Raw genomic sequence first — 21313 nt, 5'->3', positions numbered from 1 at the left:
GCTAATGTGTGATCACATTTTCTCCGTCCAGTTCGTTTGTGGCTCATTTCACAGACCCAGAAACAAACAGGCAGATTTACTGTGAGGACCCTCTGCACACAGGTGTCCTAATGACACCTCAATCTGAAAGCTTATTCTGGGAGCTTGTTTTGCAGCTGGTTTTATACAAACTTGTTGCAGATTCCTTCTTTTAATGCCACCACAGTCCTAGGTGCCATGAAACCTGTTTACCCCTGACAACTTCCCCAAAGCAGGAGGAATAAACACATAAATGCATTTTCCAGGTCACAGAAGTGGACCGAGTGTCAATAAGAGTGTGAACATCGGTCGTCATCGGCATGTTTTAAATAGGGGTGGGTTTTAATAATCGATTCATCGATTAAAATCGATTCTGGCTTGGATAACGTGAAATCGATTCATTAAAATCCTGAATCGATTTTTTAATATAAATTTATTTTGCCCGAAACGCCAGAATCTCAGGTGAAACCTCACAAAATTTCAACAACCACCAAACAGCTAAGACAGTAAATGAGAGCAGGTACACAGATTCTGCACAAGGACGTAAACACACAGCGCGACCCGCGGATCAGAATCAGTGAGATGTCGCCTTTCTCACCCGACGGGCGCTGCAGTTTTAAGCGGCTGCGCGCGCTCCCGCGGACGGCCATCACTTTTTGGCACAACAACTGCACGGACACAGTCGGGGCTGAAAGCCGACAGCTCGCTGATTCTGATCTGTCGGCGGGTCCGCGCTTTGTGTTCACGCCCTTTTTGCGCTGATTCTAAAGCTGTTAGTTTTATCTCTCTCCAAACAATATTGACCGAACCAGCAGCAAAAGAAGATCCAAACTACGCTTCACATAAACATCGTCATGAATTCCCTCTGACTTTTACTGTTTTGCTTCACCCACGATAAAATCACACTTCATGCACAGCTCTCTCTCTCTCTCTGTACTGTTTTCTGCATTATTCGCTTGCTTGTTACGCACAAGTCTACCGTTGTTTACAGCGCTGTCGGCCGCGTTTTTTTTCCTTTTACTTACTTCTGAAAAGAAACTCTAATTTCTGCCGTTCAATACTGAACAAATTTTAACTTTTTAAAATTATGCAAAATGCAAAACGCTTAGCCGTGTCTCTAACAAAACTGCTGTAACGTCAGAGGTAACGTTCATATGTTGATTAATGCTTTTCTTTCGTTTTTGATGTACTGCAGAATATTTTTATAAAATCCCAGGCCAGGAAAACCTCCTTCATGTTTTTCTGTGTTTTATCTTCAGCTACTTTGACACAAAGGCGTCTGCTGTGACGCTCACACCTTTGATAAAGTCTTGCGTGTGTCAGCTTCCTTTTTATAGATACAAAAATATGTAAATGTACTGATCTGAATTATAATATTTCTGACTGTCAAAATTTCCCAGATTCAAATCGAATTTAATTGAATCGAATTGAATCGAATCGAATCGAATTGAATCGAATCGTGGATCGAATCGATTCGGGACCTTGTGAATCGGAAACGAATCGATTCTAGAAATCAGTGACGATACCCAGCCCTAGTTTTAAACACCAAACAACAGCAAAGCTCAAAAATCCAGCTCCCTTCATCTCCCTGTTTGTCTTTCTCAGGAAATAAAAATCTTACCTAATAGTTATATTTACTCAACACTTTCAAGGTTAACGAAGCAGAAAAAAGGAGCATCTTTGTAATCGGATGTAAAAGAAACTGCCGACAGAGAAAACACGTGGAGGCTTCAAGAAAAACAAATGAACAATGCTTCGCCTGCATAATGAGACAAGTATTAGGGTGTCAGCTAAATACGTGCCCACACTAAATGAGTGTTCGGCTGTGTCTGATAAGAATAATATCCACAGAAAGCTTTCTGATCACTAACAAGGGCCGGCTGGTAATAAAAATCTACCTCTTTAATTCTACTAATATTAAAACACTCATCACAGCCGGAGCCCAGAAATAATGAAGCACATTGTTTAAGGGCACTTAGTAACAAGTGGAGCTGCTTCTACCCACCCAAAAAAGGACACGCAGTCCTGCACTCAAGCAGCATTTCTATAAATGTCTGCTTTATCTGCACGACACAGGCCTGCCGTTTCCCTCCGAGCCAGAGTGCACGCACACCGAGCGATGCAGGTTTCTCTTTTATGAAGACTTTCACAAACGTAGACGGTTTAATTCCAGCAAACATCCAGAAACTCATAAGAAACAAGGGTGAACACAAAGTTTACCAAGTATAAAGCAGCATCACAGAAAAAAGCACCACCTACATCCATCAGGTACACCTGGTCGTCTGCTCGTTAACACAAATTTGTAATCAGACTTGGTCAAGAAAACCTGCTAAAGTTCAGATTGGCCATCAGAATAAGGCTGGAGGATGATTTAAGTGGCTGAATGTGGCCTGGCTGCTGGTCTGAGTGTTTCAGGAGGGTCAGAGGAGGCCCCGTAGTACCAGCTGAGTGTCCTACCTACCCTACCACAGCCTATTCAGTCTAGTATTGATGCTGACCACGTCCATCCCTTTAGGACCACAGTGTCACCTGTGAGCTGTGGTGGATGGAGAGATTCTCGTCACGCAGCAGCTGTGTGATGCTATCATCCCAACATGGACCAAAATCTCTGAGGAAAGTTCCCAGCACCTAGGAAGCGGCTGTTTTATAATCATCACTCATCACTCAACAATCACATGATCGTGTGAACCAATCACAAGTGACATGAGACTGAAACATGAGTAATGACTCCTCTGTGACGTGACAATGCGACTAATCAGGGTTTAGGTTATAAAAGGTGCGTCATTAAAGTTCAAGAACATTTGATTTCATCTATGAATATTACAGAAACAGCAGAGACGGAGCGCAGACAGAACCTTTCGTGATCCCAGACTGGCTCCGGAATGCCGGGATCTGGACTCTGATCAGGACTCTGTGGGGATCATATTGTCTATTTCAGGACTCGCTAGAAATAGTTCTTTACGACCGGCCGACATGCCGCAGGATAAATTTGGAACAATCAGACACCTCCCTGATAGTGTTGTATGTTAAAAAAAATCTATAAATTTAAAGGGCCTCATTACTCAAAGCTTTGCACAGGACTGTATAATTACTGGAGGGTAGAGGAGTTCACTTCTCAACAGCTCCCTAAAGGTGGATCAAACTGTGCTGGGAAAAAAAGAGGGCAGGCAGAGAGGAGGAGGTGGAGAGCTGCAGACCGACCGATGTCACAGACGACCTCATCAGGTGTTCATAACAGCGGACGCCGAAATGCTTTGAAGGCTAAAACATTCCTTCAAGTCAAAGTTAAAGCCAACAACCAAGTTCCTCCTTAAAACCTTCTCTCACAAATATTTTTTGTGCTGCAGGAGTAATTAATGCATGTAGCCATCCTTTGGTGTGACGTGGAGCAGCTGGTGGAGGTCGTTCTTCCGACTTCAAAGCTGGAGAATCAGGTGGAAACAACATGAAAAGTTGTGTTTGCTTCTTTGTAATTCGACTTCTTATTTCTCCACATCTCATCTCATGCTTTCATCAGCTGAACTGCAGTTGGCAGTGCTTAGCATGTTGCACTAACATGCTAACACGCTGCTACACTTGTGTGTCAAAGCGAGACATCTGTGGCCCGACGTGGCTCACATGTGGCTTCACATTTGAAGCAGATAATCTCTCCTTTTTCATTACATATTTGTGATTTCATCGACTCTGAGTGCAGGTCCCAGCTCACATGGTGATGACGGCGATACCTGGCAGGTGTGATATGACTTGTCTGGTCCTGACTGACACAGCTGTCAGCCCCCCCACCCCGTCAAAAGTTTGCTGGATCGCTGTAGTTTCTGTAGTTTTTCTCTGTAGATTGTCAAACTTCAGTTCAACATGAAACTCCAACTGAAGCTCTGCTAGCAAAAATCACCGAGCAGGTTCCGCTTGCACTGCTCCACAGCAAAGATACTCCGACATGGTTCACAGACGGCCGGGAAAGCTGGGAAGACGACAACGAGGTCGACTTTAAACTCCAATTAGTCGATGCAATCAATAGACGTCACCACGGTGACGATATCAAGAAAAACGAAGAAGGAACCAAGGAACCAGTTACAGCGGAGAGAAGGCGACAAATTACAAACGCATTTCTAAATAGAAGGTACTTAAATGAAACACACACACACACACGGCGCGCTATAAGAATCAATAAAGCCTAAGAGGGCCAATGATGAAACGGGAATATGCATGGGGTTGTCTGCATGACCGAGACAGCAGGTCTGCTAAAGTGTGTGTGTGTGTGTGTGTGTGTACAAGCCGAGCAGCAGTCACGCTGGTAAGTAGACCCTCCTCCCTCGGGCAGCTTTCAAAGACGGAGCGAGAGGATGTGCGGCGCTTTGCTTCCATCTTTGAGGACCAGCTTGAGTTTCTGTAGCTTTGCTTCCTCACTGTGGACACCAACATTTTCTGTGTTTATGTACATTTGTATGTATTATATATTATATTTGTGAACATTTTATGAAACACTGTGTTAAAAAGTGACATAGTGGTGAATTCCTCCTAATCCTTTTTAAAAGTGGGTCATGTAGACTGAAACCTTTCATTGGCAGTCTGCAGAGCTAACAACATTCACACACATGGAGGATAAAAAAACAAAGTGTGGATATATCCAGTGTTTTAGGAACAGGCAGGCCAACGGCACCAGTCTAACATTTGCTTGGAGACTGCTCTAATGCTCATTAGACAAACAAATGGAGACTAATTCTGAGCTGAACCTAAATCAGACAGACACGTTCCTCTGTGGTCAAACTGCAGCATCAACCAAACAGGATAAAAGCACAGCCCAGATTTTGTGGCTTACTGATGATGAAAGAGGCTGCAGTGAACCGTAGGAGACGGAGCGCTGCGGTGTTTTCCAGATTTTTCCCCTTTCTTTGTGTAAGAATAAGACTCAACTGTAACTGGGAACAGAGCTGCATCAGCCATGTTTCAGGGTTAAAAACTCCTTAATCCACGATTAACTAGGCCTACAAATAATCAAACATAAGAAAGTAAACACACAGTCAGAATGAACAAACAGCGTTGAGTCTAAGATTTTTGAATTTGGCCCAGCTGGTGTTTGTTTGGTAGAGGCTGAGGTTACAGTTAGGCTCTAACGCACAGCACCAGTGAAAGTCCCACAGACACGGTGCCGAACAGGACAGCCAGTCCGTGTGGCGTGCAGCCGTCACACGCGGTGGTTTGGCACCACGGGGAACAGCAGAGCGTTCATCCGTCAGACAGCCGGCCGTCACCTCAGAGAGGACACCGACTGCAGCGCCGTTTAAACCGCCGCTGCTTCCTGTGCTCCGAGTAGCACATTTAACAATTAATAGGACAAATAAAAATGTAACCTGGCGCCAACACGAGTCACAGAATGACTCCGACTGGAGGAGAGCAAACTGGTGTGTATGCCCGGTGCTCCACCCAAAGACAGAGCAGGTTAATCGTGACATTTAAAGGTTTTCGACAGATGTTTATTTATTACTGGACGAGTTTAAATTATTAGTTTGTCTCTTTAAAATGTGTCGTCAGTATTAAACAGATCAATAATTACAACAGTATAATTTTATTCAGCTACCAATTGTTTTTGTTTCATCCATTTTGTCACTAAATCATCTTTTTCTTCTTAAAGCTTTTCCCCACATCATCTATTCTATCTATATTTCATCCCTATTTACAGTTTTATTATATTTAGCTTTTTAAAGGTAGGCACACTAGAATAAGGGCGTAAAAGGCCTGCGACAAAGAGACCTCCCCATCACACATTAGAAATATGCTGCAGCACACTGTGAGTGTCTTTGTAGCTCTAGTTTTTTACATTGTTACTTAATATTCATGATGTTTGTGTCTATTATGGACGTTCTATTACTCGACTACCCTTAAAAAACAAAAACCTAGTAGTTAGGCAAAATATATACCTATGATATAATATGTATATTCCCATAATATATGTATATAATATTTGTGCCACAAGTCCACTGCACTTAGTGTAAGATTGTTTGCTTTTCTGCAAAATTACCAACAAATTATGCAGAACGTTATATCAGAATGTGTTTCCTTTCCTGCACTGCTTTAAATTTCATGCCTTTGTTCCTACAAACGCCTCATTACCCCCACGTTCTGCTGCACTTACCTTTAAGTGTTTGTAGATAAAATAATTCTGTTATCATTTCAAATGAAACGCACTGAAATTCCATTTAATTAGAGGGGAATTACGCCCTCAGTCGTGGTGCTGGAGTGCAGCGACTCTCACCGCAGAGTCCTTGAATCTAAATTTTAGGAATAATAAAGTCGCCATCCTGCTGTTGCAGCTAAAGATGAGTCTTTTTAGGCTTCTGTGCTTTCCCGTCTAATAATGTGACGCACCGGCGGCAGACCGTTATTCCGAGCGGCGTCTCACCTGCTACTGCGACGTAATCTCTGTAATTACCAACTCCACCTCTAAGTGGCTAATAACCGATCATTGTTTTCTTCGTTATCTGTTTGTTTCCAGCTTGTTTCTCATCAGAGTTAATGACATTGTTTCAAGGTCAAACGGCATGTTTTCGCTGCCAGAAGAAAACGGCAGATTGACTTTGCTCAGATCGATAGCTCGGAGAGCCGGCCTGCTTTTCCCGCTCATTCACTTTTTTTGACTCTTTTCGAACCTCAGTGTCAAAGACTTTTGTTAGTTCCATCATTCGTATGAAGGAACACTTTTAATAACCCAATTCTTCCAAACTTGGATCAGTTCAAACTTTCGTCTCATGTCTTCTGCCTTCTTTGACTTTTCCTTTCTCTCCTTTGTATCAGCCGCTCATCCAATTTTCCATCTTATCTTATCAGCACCTGTTTTATTTGCTCTCTGTTATATTAACATGCATATAGATAATCTGGGTGTTATCTGTAAACACCTTAAGGTAATACAGAGTTCACATCACGATAGCATCACAACATACCGCTGATTATTAGGATGTCCTGCACACAGATTTCCACATGAGAGACATTTTTTTTTATGTGTGCACATTTGTATTTTCTTTTTAAACTGACGATTGTAAAACTGATTGAATAATTTGTAAATTAACCCATTAAATTACATATAACAATGAAGCAGGTTACAGGTCTGATGTGCTTTCAGCAGTGCTGCCTGCTGAGGAGGACCTGGGTGCTAATGGTGCTAGCACGAGTTCACAGGCTGCAGCACTGACACGAGTGACAGGGAGCAGCAGTCCGAGCACTGCCTGACTCAAACAGAGGGAAGCTGGCTGCACACTCTGACATCTGTGGAAGCAAAAGCTGCCTAATTGAGAATTATATTCAACACTTTTCTAAGTCTGCCTGACACTTCCTGACAGCACCTGCCAAGGAGACGAGTCCTTTCTACAGATGTTGGAAGTGAACTAAGGATCAAGCAGCAGTGCCTGAACACAAGTGTGTGAACGTCAGACACTGAAAGACAATCAATGATTGGCTGAAATGTCTGATTGTAAATCACTGACTGTCAGCATCATCCTTTAAAATCACATATCAGTTCACTACTTTACAGAGGGCAGTTTCCACAGCAGCTTTAAGGAGTCAGTCCTGCAGCTGAATATGTTATAATGTTCACAGCAAACAACCAGATCTGGACGCCGTTCAGTTCACTTAGCAACCCCGCCTCAGAGCGGAGGATGCCATCATCGTATCTACGCCCATCTGAACCAGCCGGGCAGCACGGTGAGGGTCATGGTTTTGACTTTTCCAGTGGATTCAGCGCCATCAGGCTGACCCTCCTGGGTGATAAGCCGACAGCGATGCAGGTGGATGCTTCTCTCGTGTCCTGGATTCTCGATTACCTGACAGGAAGATCACAATATTTGTGGTCGGTGTGTGTCTGTCAAGGTGGTCAGCAACACCAGGACACCACAAGGGCCGGTCCTCTCCCCTTCCTGTTCACCCACTACACCACTGACTTGTTGCTGATGCCAACAGACTCAATAAACTGATCTGCACGGCCAGTAACGCTGTGGGGACGGAGCTGGACTCCCTTAAGGTGGTGTCGCAGAGGCGGATGTTGTCCAAGACGAGGACAATGCTGGACAACACCTCCCACCTACTCCATGACGTACTGGCCAGACACAAGAGCACGCGCAGTGAGAGATTACCCATAATGCACCACTGAATGACACAGGAAATCATTCCTGCCTGTGGATATCTCTGTGAACCTCCTCCATCTAATGCACAGCACACACTGCAGTAGCTGCACACTTAATATCACATCCTCTACGGAGAAAAAGAAGGGCTCCTAAAATTCAACTAACACATATTTCAACAGTAATATTCTGTAAGTTACTGCAATACATTTATACAGCAGATGGCTGTAATTGGCAAAATGATTGTGGAAAAACATGGCTGTAAACTGAAACTGAAACTGACCAACGGCAGAGGAAATTTTAACGGCCCTGTTGAAGCTGAATCACAGGACTGCTGTAAATTTAATTTACAGAAAGCTTATTGTAAATAAAAATGGCAGCAAATTACTGTAAACTCCAATCAAAGCAACTATACTCTAAATACAATTTAGAGTATAGTTGCTGTTGTTTTAGAGCTACAGTCTACGATCCAGCCAAGCTTCATAAAGGCTGTATTTGGTCCACTGCTTTGAACGCGTCTCCGTCACTGCACAAAAAGCTTTAGCAACAACACAAACGCTGACAAACAGAACTAATACTTTTACATCATCAGTGTGTGAATAGCTCGTACGTTGTTATTGCTGATTATGAATAACGATCCCAGCCCCGTCGGCTCTGCTTAACTCCATTTTCAGCTCGCCGCTTTGGGACCCTCAAATTAACCATATGGTTGAGTCTCTCTGCTATTGTCAGCTTAATTTCCAGCACCAGGAGGCAGCTGTTTTCAATGTAAAAGCTTTGATAAATCCACAGAGTACTATCTCCACATAACCAAATGGCCCTCAGACAAAAACTCTGAATTTGCACAAAAAAAGCCAGAGGACACATTAAAAAGTGAAAGTTTTTACATTTATGTGAGTTGGGTAGTTGGTGGAAATTCATTCTCGAGGAAACTTTGTGAGCAGAAACATGGCAATGAAAATCTTTTAACTTTCCATGCCCAGCATTTCCAAGTGCCAGTACAGCGCGCCTCAAGCCAGAATCTATAGGTGTAGAACTATCACCGACACCACAGGTCACAAAACCGCTCTGGAAGAAAAAGAAACGGAGCAATAAATTGTATTCAATATTGCAAATAAACAACACACGAGAGCAAACAGAAATTCTCTCATGATGATATTTTATCAAATGAAAGCAACCGTGAAACAGAGATGGAAGATAATCAACAAGAACATATGTCATCATCGTCTTCTAAAGCCAAACACTGGTTCTATTTAGACATAATGGAGAACGCACACAGCTGTTGATGCTCAGATCTGTTTCCAGGCAGTCTGATATCAATGTGCACTGAGCCTAATGAAATGTTTCAATTGTATGTTTAGCCACTTACACTCACTGACCTCTTCAGGCTAGCTCCAAAACGGAGCCAATCCCCACAGACCCCCATGTTAAAATGCCCAACTTCAACCATTAAATGAGCATGTTTACATTATGCATCTTATAAGAATGGTTTATTGTTATTATTGATCATGTTTGACTTGAAGTTGGAAGAGTGGTCACTCAACTGCTAGCCATCTGCTGTCTGACCAATCCGGTCTTTAATTGATGACGAATGAATCCTGCTTCTGGGTCCAAACTACTCTGCGTTTATTAAGGCTGTTGTGTTTTTAACATGTTTTAATGTTTTGTATCTTGTTCTATTTAATCTGAACAAGCCCCTAAAAACAGTCAGTGATCACTGTCGGCCTCTGTTGGTTTTTATTACCACTGTTCATTTTAAAGCTCAGTTTGTAAACCCTTACGATGTAACTACAGCCCAGCCCATGCAGCAATATATGAATGACTAACCTCATATTGTGGATGGATTATCTCAGTTGTTCTCCTGACTGAAGTTTGGTCCGTTTTCAGCATCCTGCCATGCGATTGCATTTGTCTCTAACCATCAGGAACCCTCACGTTAACTTTTAACTTTTAAAAAAGTTAGCGTTCATCCTCCAGCTTCACTGTGTTTATGTTATGCTAACATAGCTGTGTCGCTAGCAATCACGTAGCACATCATTATATACCAGCTAGCCCAACTTCAGTAACCCTACAAACGTCACTGCTGTTTAGTTTTCTGTCTTCATTTATGTTGGAAGTGATAGCAGAGCTGTACGTTTGAATTTTGTCAGAAATCTCTCAGTCAGAACTAGCGAGCTAACTTCCTGCTAACTTCTAACTCCATTAAACATCATAAATTCTGTTTTCATGGATGCCTGGATGTTAAACTTAATTGTTACACCTCTTAAAGCAGCAACGCTGATCATTTTATTAAAGATGAAAGAATTTAGACAGTTAAAATTTTTGTAATTCTTTGGATACTACCCTTTTCTTAAAGGTTTATTGAGTGTTCTGGGCTCAGAAAGGCAGCACTAACCAAGCATGCGTTTCATTCCCCAGGAGTAGATCCTGTCCCAGCCATGGATGCTCTGGCACAAATACTTCTAATGTAAGGATACGTTTCATCTGTAAGGATGCAGGTTAGTAACCAAGCTTGCCAACATCAACTGTGGTTAATCCACCCTGTGGTTTAAATATAGTTACTTCTGGCAGTCAACACGGTAAAGCTGAGGCTTTAAAATGCCGAGTCTAGACGTGCGTCTGCGATATGGTTATTCTCTGAAAATCCAGTTATCACTTGTGCTGGATAACTGCTGGTTTTGGAAGGAAACATTTGGCTGGTTGAGGAAGTAGAAAAAACATAAGGCTGTGAGTCTTGTGACTTGCAGTGACTACAGGATTATTAAAATGTTTTATGGATGTGTTTAAACTCTGTCAGCTCTTGGTTAGTGCAGCACTTCATCTAAAAAAAAGCCCCGCTGCCTCTGAGCATAATTATGTTTCCACCACTGCGTAACTGTGAAAACATTTCTGTAATATATGAAGATAAATTCAAGCAGACGGAGACACGTGAAGTTAAAATCTGTGCCACATTTGAATAGAAACTTGATTTTCATTTTATTGTAAGTGATGAACTGTGATAATGAGTAGCTTAAATTAAAAACGTAATTAAAGTGTGTACAGTATCAGTTATTATCAGAGCCGCCGCTGTGTTTCTCCATCTCCCCTCCACCCCTTTGCTTTCTCTCCCTCTCATTCACACCGTTAACTTCACCTCCTTATGTTTTGGTCTGTGGCGTCCGCTGCGCTCGTATACTGTGAATAAATCACCGGGTCACCTTCCTCTCTCCGGGTTCACGGTCATTTCGCCTGCACTCAGATTTTCGTTCTTCAGCCTTGCAGGCTTTCAGCGAGCGCTTCGACCGAGTGACTGGACACATTTTATTTTTATACGGCACCACAGACGTCACACATCCTCTCTTTCTTCTTCCTCACTTCCTCTCGCCCCTCCCTTTCCATTCATCCTGCTCATTCAGAGTGTTATATTTAATTTACTTCCTCTTTTAGCGTCTGAACTGCAGACATCTCTAGAAATGTTTTTAGTGAAGAGTGCCCCTGTTTCTCGCTCCTCTTCTTTTTCCTCGCCTTATCTTTCAGATGTTCTGAAGCGCATGAGCCCGCAGCACCAAACAACAAAGCAGGATGCAAACCCATCTACTATTTATGCACGCTAGTCTTGTTATGAACTCAGATGGAATCTTACTTTTAGGCCATGAAATTAAGCTCGGGGCTCCTGGTGATGGCGGCCGCGTGACTTAGATCAGGAGTCTGAATCTTAAGGCCATGCATGAAAATTCACCAGCCTTTAGTTCAAGGAGTCAAGCCGAGTTCAGCCGTTTCCTCCTTTCTCAGTTTCTGCCCTCAAATCCAAGGACTTATCGACATCACAGACTCGTTCAGGAGCGGCTCATTTAACCAAGAGGAGATATCCACCGCTGTGAACATTTTATCATGGCTGCTGAAGGTTTCCACTCTCTGAGAAAATTTTTCAGCCTAAAGACTGTGAGTGACTGGGTGTCTCACATCTGAGGATCAGGAAAGATATCCACAGCATCCAATATTGATCCTAATGGACAAAGTACCAGAGTAACATCATCCTCAATGAGAGTGCTGCATTATGGACTGCGACCTTAATAATGCGAGGATCGAGGAGCAGTGCAGCCTGGTCTGTTGGCGTGAAGAGCGAGAAGATCATGAAGGCAAAGCCATCGATTTACAGCTCAATCTACATTCCTGCTCTCACCTACGACTGCGAGCTTACTCTGACGGGTCTCTGGGCTCAGCCTCAGCAACAGGGTGAGAATCTCAGTCCTCCTCTATATTTGGAAGGAAGCCTGATGAGGTGGTTTGGGTATCTGATCAAGATGCTTCTTAAGTGAGGCGTTTGTCCAGGACGACTGGGAGAGACCCCGGGACAGATCTTTGGACTAGCTTGGGACCAGATAAGAGGCAGAAAATAGCTGGCTGGATGAAAGGGTGGATGAATGAATAGCTGGATGGATATTGTAAGGCTAGCGAGAGCTTTCAGTCTATTTATAGTACGTCTTTCAGAGAGCACGGCCAACCATACTCTCTGAAAGACGTGTTCAGCCTGCACCATTCCAGTAAGCTGTTTTGCTGTAACTCACAGAATGAATTCAGGTTAGTGAAATGTGAGCTCATTAAGCTTCTGATGTATTTCTGTAATGATTTAGCAGAAAAAACCCTCTCAAGCCAAGAAGTATGGCGGGCACATATGAGGAAGTTACTGATAGCAAAATGTTGGAGAAAAACATTTCAGATCCCGTTGCACTGCAGGAATTTCCCCTCAAAACACTAGAAACCTTGGAACAGACTCATGGAGAAGAGCCTAATTTATCCCCCAAAATTGTCTCAGCAAGAGTGCTTTCAAAAAAAAAAGTCAGGAACTTTGTGGGTGGGGCTTGCAGGACTAAACATTTCTGATTTGCACAATATTCTTGGGAACTATACTTCAGAAGCAGAAATCATGAAGGCGCTTGAAACTCTCACCGTTGTTTTTGTGTTGTCAGATTTATATGACGTGTTTTTTGTGACGTGTCCTTCATTACCGTCACTCACTGAACTGGAGTCGTTTATTTTGCACGGGTCTTCAAACTGCTTTGGAACTGCAGTAAACTCAGGTTTGAAGGGACCTTTGAAATCCTGTGAATTCCTGGGACTACATGTTGCAGGCACTCGTGTTTCCACCCAAACTACGCTATCACAGCGCGACGAGCGTCAAACTCATCGCCTGGAAACAGAAATGCTGCAGGGTGGTTGTCTCCATCATCTAATGTCCAACACAGTGTGAAATACTGCAATATGAAAATATTAGTACCAAATTTCCTCCAATAAAAACCAGCAGATGATGCTGGGTCTTTGACACTGGTTGGTCAGCTTGACTGAAAGGCAGCTTCTGAAGAACAGAACAAAGAGAAGCTCGGTGTCGGCCATAAAACACTCAAGCAGGTTAAGCATGATGTACATTTATAAGTTTTAACAGCAGAAATCATGCCTGTTCACACTCAGTTCTTTTTGCTTTGACTTCATAAATTCAGATCCACTTTAGAACTTTTTTAAACTGAAAGATCAAACGTGTGATGGCTGTGAGAGCGTCCTGGAGCAAGTCTGGATCAGCAAAATAAAAACAGAAAATGGACTGCTCTCTGTGTCCTGTCATACTTTTAAATTATTAGGTAGCCCCATGATCAGAAGGTCGGGGGTTCGAATCCACTGAACGGCTACCCTGAGGTACCCCTGAGCAAGGTACCGTCCCTACACACTGCTCCCCGGGCGCTGCATTGGTGGCTGCCCACTGCTTCACTGAGTGAATGGGTTAAATGCAGAGAGGAATTTCCCCACGGGGATCAATAAAGTATACATTATTATTATCATTATTATTATTATTATTACGAATGCCTGCCTCCAACACAAACACGTCTGCTACTTCCTGGAGTTAAATAAAGGAGTAAATGCTCCTCCCAATAAATTCCTCTTTCACAAATATTCAGATGTTCTGTTCTTGCCAAGAAAGGTGACGATTCCACATCATGTTGATTATTAAAATCACAGCCAGTACTGGGACTGTACTGCACTCCGTTACATTACTGCATTTTGCTCTCCTCATACACATGACTGAGATCATTCTTGTTCTTCTGTTTACATGAAACCAAACTCAGCCCGGTGTCAGACTGGTGACCTGTCTGACACCCCGTGACCCTGATGAGGATACGTGTGGAGGATGGACGCAAACACAACACACACCAGATGTAATGTTGTTAGATCAAGTGTTAATCGGTTATGAGTCATTTTTGCCTGCACCCAAGGAGCTAAACTACATGAACTAGAGGACATGTGGATCATTGAACTTCACATGTTTGGTTTGAAGACTGTATGTAAGGATCATCTCAGCTCTGCTGTTCTGAGAAGTGAGTCCTCATCGTCACAAAGCTCCCATTTCCACTTTCTGTTCAGCTGAGTGACAGCGAGGAGGATTCGAGCTCGGCAGGTCACCTCGGCGGAGATTAAATTTCATGATCAAAAGCAAAAGAAACACACACACACACACACACACACACACACACACACACACACACAGAAAATTACATGTCAAATCTCATAATTCGGACTGAGGTGATGTGTTGATGGCAGTGTAATGGCTGGGTTGAGTAACGCAGTTTAATGAGCACTTAAACATGTCCTTCAGTTAGACAGCTGCAGATTCAGCACACATGAAATCGTGTGTGTGTGTGTGTGTGTGTGTGTGTGTGTGTGTGTGTGTTGTAGTACTTTTCCCCTCCAACAATAATCAGGTTTCTATTAGCACATAGAAACTCATCACTTCCATGTTCACGCTGGTCATTAGCAGACTCCTCCCCAGCATGTTTTCAGTTAACAAGCAGCTGATTAACTGATTATTCAATTGACAGAAAATTATTCTGCAACAATTCTGATAATTGAAAAAGCATTTTCGAGCATCTGATTATTCTTTATTCACCAAGGAAGGAAGGAAAAGAAATGCACGACATCATCTTCATTTGCAGCTCATTGAAATCTCTTCTGGAAAGCTGTGCATGTTGTTCTTTTTTTCTGACCAACAAAGTCACCGAGGGTTCTGGATCCTGAATACGATTCAATGGAAGTGATTAAAGGAAAAAATAAATCCAAATCCTGCCAACAGTAGAGTCGAGGAATAAAGCGCTTTGTTCCTTTATCATTATTGATTAATGGGAGGCACATTTTGCCAGTTGGTTTATTCTTCATTTTATCATCAGAATGTCAAAAATAGCCTAAATTTCCAGTTTTTCACATCCCAAGGTGACTTCTTCAGATCCCCTGTTAAATTTAAAATTACAATCTGCAGCCATACAACAAAGAAATCTTCTGATTTAAGAGGCTGGAACCAGCACAGGTTTCACTACATTCAAAAGCGTGATTATTAAATTGTTGCTGATTAATGCTGTGCTCTGTGCGTGCCAGGAAACGCTTTATTGCTGCTTCTGGGTTGGCAGAGAGATGCTTCCTCGAGCATTTCAGGATTCTCATTCACGAGTGAAGGGAACGTGGAGGATCTATCTGATCTACATCCCAACCCTGGCCTGGGGTCAGGAGGTAAAAAAGGACGCTGCGGATACAAGTGGCTGAATGAGCATCGTCCACAGTGAGTCTGGGTCTCCCTTACAGGAAGGCTGAGGAGCTTGGACCTCTGTAGGGAGACGGCAGGGTAGACCCAGAACTCACTGACAGATCTCGTCGCGGCCGCAGGAGCGAGACGCTGGAAAACTTTGATGGGGAAAAGGACGACTGGAAGCCTGTTGCCACTAAGTGGAAGGAAATGGATGGTTGGCATCGGACTAATGAGTGAATTAGCTATGAGCTGGAGCTCTAGTCCCCCAACCCCCCACCAAAAAGAAAAAAATCCCTTAATGGACAGGAAGAACTAGGAGATAATTACATCACGAAAGAGCTGCTGCTCTAAATAAAGACACCCATTTACTGCCCCGTCTCTGTGACATTTGGGAACATTTCTGTAACACTAGCTAACATCGAGCCCCCCCCCCCCCCCGAAGTTTGTTAAGTATCATTTGCAAAAACAGTTTTTTTTCCAAAATAAAGCCCCAAACTACATCATTTGTACAAAAGTGTTTTTTTGTGGTTTTTTCTGAGCAGCAGCATAAAAACTCTGAAACCAAAAAACATGTTTTACTTCTCAAAGTCAGACTTTTATGGTCTGATATTAACTTTAACCCTAAACAAGCTCTGCAGATTTGGTGCCCCATTATTAAAATTGAATGGATGATGCAGCAAACAAACACAAATGTGAGCCAGCCTTCAAATATATCACTGAAACTTGTTCCAGTCAAGGTCGAGGGTGAAGAATGAGAAGCTGACTGGCTGAAGGGGAACCGTGGGGTCCCTGCTGACCCCCAATCGAACTGAAGTGTTAAATTACTCCCATCAGCACCTACACCCTCCTGTCAACTCCCATCATCCCCCTCACCATTCTCCTCTTTCTCAGTATGTTCTGTACATCCTTCTCTCCTCCTATTTCCAATTACCGGCTCGAACTTTGGCCATTTTTGCTCCCCACCTTCAGTCACCTCTCTCTTCAATCTGTTTTTTTTTTTTATCCTTATTGCTCCTCACTTACTTTTACACTATCACATGACCCGGCTATCGGCTCCTCGCGTCCTTCCTCCATCACTCTGTCCCTTCTGCTGGGTCATATGAGCCCCATCTCCCTCCTTGCAGCCTTCTGTCTCCATACAGTAATGATTCAGAGAACCTGAGACCACCCCAGAGAGGAGAGAGGGAGCGAGAGACAAAGGATTAAAGAGGGAGCAGAGAGAGCGAGAGAGACTGAGATGGAACGAGGGAGGGGAGAAGGACGACCCGATCGATAGCTTTTAACGGGACGGTGCTCTCGGTTCAGGTTATAGATCTCTGATACACACACACACACACACACACACACAGAATGTGTATGAGGTACGTATGAACGTACACATGCACGCTGTTTTTAACCCTTCCCTTTCTCACAGTGTCTTTGTGAGGACCTTTACAGACCCTCAGATCCTTTTGAGGACCAGCGGACATGTCCTCATAATCACAAAGCCTGAAACTAAAAACACACACACACACACACACACACGAGGGAGGGATGATGTGATGTCTGCAGCAGTTTATGTTCCTTCACCTACAAACCTCCCTCCTTTGTTTTCACAGGCTGCCCTGTGACCACCTGACCTTTAGAGGGTTTGCAAATCTTCGTTGTAATGACACAGACTCATAATTAGTGCCGTACCTGTGTCCAAACACCCTGACATCCCTCCTATGGAGCTAAACTGAATCCTAAACAGGTCTGGGAGCCTGACATGCACATAGGAACCATCTGGAGAGTTGATCTTTATCCTCTCAGGTCATCAATAGATTTATATTTTCTATTTGCGTAAAGACTTTTTCAGACGTGTACCTGTTGGCTCTGTGCGTCCTTTTTAACTCCTCGTGGCTTCATTCAGATCATGATCAGGAAATCGACAGAGTCCCGTTCTCATTAAGCTGCTGCAGGTGTTTTTATTCTAAACATTTTAAAGTAACCTCGAGGATCAGATCAAAGCGTTTCTAGAATGACTTACAGCTCCATACTTTTGTTCTGGGAGCAGCTTTGCATGATTCACCATCTAATCTTTATGCAGCTTGTTTCAATAGGACACCATCGACACCATGTCTACAACTGCAGCTGTTTCCAAAATCCTGCAGACGTTACAGATTCATACCTGAAATATCTGCTCCAGAGACGCTCTGTATGCATTCAGCTTTCAGCCATTATTGTTGTGAGGCAATCATGACAACACTGCTCCAGCATGCTTTCACATTCAGCTCTAACATGTGAACATCAGCCGACAGCTTTGCATTAAAGCTGCAGAACAAACAAACCAACGTCTGCAGACGCGCTCTGACAGCCCAGAGGCCAAACGCAAGTTTTCAAGGCTGAACGACTCGTCGGTTAAACGTTGGGTCCTTTCACCTCCGGCTTTTATTCGTCTTCTCGTGTTCCATCAATTCCGTTAGCTGCGCTTCATTAATTTGCAGAGTTGTGCGATTCTGTTGCACAAGCTGAAAATGAAACCAACCAAGGGGCAAATTACTCTGAACATTATTGACATGGCGACACGCTCGTAATAAAAGCGTCCCATCCGCTAACAGATTTGTGATTCTAATGTGCGGATGTGTGAGTAAATATCTGCAGGTTTCTGCTTGAGCCGCTGAAGCAGAGAGAGAGAGCGCGAGAAGAGTCCGAGTGGGAGGTAAGTGGAGGGTGGAATATGTAAGATTTACTGAGACAGATCTGCATCAGGCTTGACTGGTCTGCAGAAATAATCCCAGGAGGGGAAAAAACCCAAAGAAACACTGAGAGGGGGAAAACAGGCCAAAGAAAAGATGACACACAACAGAAGGAAAAACTGAAGAGAGAAAGAAAGAATAAAAGCGAGAGAGTAAGCAGCTTACAGACAGGGAGCATGATCCGCTGACTCTCAGTCCCTAAATCAAAGATTCTACAGGAAGTCGCTGCTCGATTTCCCCCTCTGTGTTACCCGTTTATTCAGGTTTTGTCTCTGCTGGCAGGAGGGCACAGACGGCGTCACCGATGAGCAGATTCATCGATGACGCTGCACAACACCATGGATTTATCCTAAACAGCAACACAGATCCTCACGTTTAAACCGCCTCTCTTTTCCCGGCCAAATACAGCGACCTTGAAGGGCCCGAACTACAGAGGGATGAGAAATCCATCGAGCACGAGTCGATAAGTTTGTGCCAACTGAGCAAACGCACAGCACAGCTTCGACAGGACAAATATAGCAGTGACCTCAGGCCTTTTCTGCAGCGTGGCACCGTCTCTACCTGAGCGCGCTCGTCACCGCCTCCTGTTTCTTCTCATTTTCACCGCTCAAATATCCAAAATGCACGAGCTGGCATAAACACAGGCAGATCCGTTAAAAAATAATCATCATGCTCCCGATTTCACGCGACACACACTCCCAGCAAACACGCATACATGTGGTCACGTGATCAAACACACACACACAGCCTCAGCAGCCACATCACCTATATCTGTGTTTTTCAAATCTCAGTTATGAGCCTTTCATAATCCTTGTTATTATAAGTACGCAGCAATCAAACCACCCAGAATCCCCCCAGCACACAAGCCCACCTCCCTGCCTGGGCTGAGAGCCTAATACCAGCCTGAATGAGACGCTTCTGCTGAATACAAATCATGATGATGAGGAGAATGAGGAATAAGATGAAAGCAGCTGGGAGATGAAGAGGAGGTATCGACAAATGAAGAAAGATGAATGGAAGAACGGAGGGAGACCTGAAAGAGCTGCTGCTGGTGTGACTGCAGGTATGCTTTCTGCTGTCTCTATCAGAAGTCATTTGATCTGGACTTCTGCATGAGTATCTTTTCTTTTTCTCCTTCTTCAAACTTCCACAAGCCACTGAACCAGTATGGCGTTATTTTTGTGCCACTATTCTGAGCGCACGTAAAAAAATTGCAGGTGCAAGTGTTGCATTTTGAGAAGAAATTTATTTTGAGTGAAGAAAAGCTAAATTTGAGTGAACAAAATTCAATGCTGCGTGCAAAAAAAGTGTTTGCTATTATCCACACACACACACAATAGCAGCCCCTCTCGCTCAGTTTTTGCATTTGCGCTTGCTCGCAACGTGTTGCTCGCGCTCTCAACATTTCTGCCCGTGCGCGTTCAACTCTTTCTGTACACTGTTATATTTGTGCCACAAAACCAGCCAATCACAGACTTGGATGCAAAAAAATCTGATTGGCTGTTTTGGTCTCCAATCAACTCGAAATGACGAAATGCAATATCCCAGAATGCATTTCGTCCAAAACTCGTTTGAAACGGCCAAAATCTCAGTAATGACCAATAACTCTATTTGGACCTCAAATGCAGACGGTTAACAAAAAGTGTGATGCAGGTTTCCTGTTTTTATGAGTTACAGTGGTTTACAGCTTTTCCCTCCAACACGAGTCAGAACGTGTCAGTGTTGGTACTGTGGTCAGTGTCTGATTAGGTTTAAGTTTCTGGGTTAAAATGAGCCATGAGCACCGTCTTCATGGCAACAATAGCAAACAGGCAGCAATCGCCATCAGTTCCTCCAGAAACTGCACAGTTTGTCTTTGGAGGGAGAATAGATGGTTTTAACAGCATTTAAAGAGCACTTTTACAGTACAGGACACATTTAGCCATTGCACGCATTCATACAGAACTTTGCTCTGTGTGCAGATACACCAGCCTGCATCAGAGGGTGGAGTATCTGGGGTAATTTGGTGTATCGAGTAGGGCTGGGCGATATGGCCTAAAATTCATATCTCGATATTCTTTAGCTGGATGGCGAAATACGATATATATCTCAATATTTTTTAAAGCCATAAAGTAAGAACAAAAAGAGTTCTTAGTCAAAGCTGTGTCCCAGATGTCACACAGGCACTTTTATTAACATACAGCGTAGATGTACATGAAAAAATTATTCAGAAATAAATTATCAGCATTTATTAAATAATAATTCTCCATAAATAAAATAAAACAATGTTGTCTTTGTGCATAACAAAACGCTCACAATTGTGCAGTCAAAATGTAAACTAACAGACGCTGAGCATAATAACAAAGACAGATTTCACAGCTGCTCTGTTCCCAACTTCTACTGCGTGACTGACAGCCTGGAGTTTGAAATCCGCTTCGTAACCATGTCTCTTACAGGTGCCATTTGTGGTCCTTATACACACACAGTGCGGTAATATTACGTTGAAGCACAGTATGCATTACTCCGCGAGGCTCCTGACTACGGTAGCCGTAATGCTCCAACAATCCATCAAGCGGTGCGGCTCCGTAGATTACCAAAGTCGTACTAAAGCATTTTTGACAGATCGCTGAGCGCTGTGTACCACATAAAATCGGTTCGCGGTCAGTAAGCACAACCAGAATTCATACATAAGGCACATTGTCGATTTTTGAGAAAATGAAAGCATTTTAGTGTGAGGTTATAGTCGAAAAATACGATATATGAGTTTTGTAAGGTAGTTTGTTTCGGGGCAGGAGGCTGGAGACTTCGCGGTCTGGGATACAGCACAAAGTTTCACACGCTCTTCATTTTGCACTTTATGGCGCTGTTGTAAATGGTGAAAATACTAGTAGTGCTAGCTGCACGGTGTCAACACGTTAATGACGTATCCGCTAACGCTAACC

At 43.4% G+C, this 21313-nt stretch overlaps 1 protein-coding gene across 8 annotated transcripts in view; it reads right to left on the bottom strand.

Moving 5' to 3' along the window:
* Nucleotides 1-21313, bottom strand: part of pcbp4 (poly(rC) binding protein 4) — a 186907-nt gene that overhangs the window by 117680 nt on the left and 47914 nt on the right. The window contains exon 1 of one of the 8 annotated variants that reach the window (XM_063473310.1): nt 16699-16752. The exons of 6 other annotated variants lie outside the window; for them this stretch is intronic. The gene's annotated coding sequence lies outside the window, so the exon portion shown is untranslated. Of the gene's footprint in view, nt 1-16698; nt 16753-21313 lie in introns of those variants that run through there. One more of the 8 variants, XM_063473311.1, reaches the window with a different exon arrangement.

This window comes from Pelmatolapia mariae, linkage group LG5 (genome assembly GCF_036321145.2).
Source record: "Pelmatolapia mariae isolate MD_Pm_ZW linkage group LG5, Pm_UMD_F_2, whole genome shotgun sequence".
Lineage (NCBI taxonomy): Eukaryota > Metazoa > Chordata > Actinopteri > Cichliformes > Cichlidae > Pelmatolapia > Pelmatolapia mariae.
This window is presented reverse-complemented; position numbering and strand designations above follow the sequence as displayed.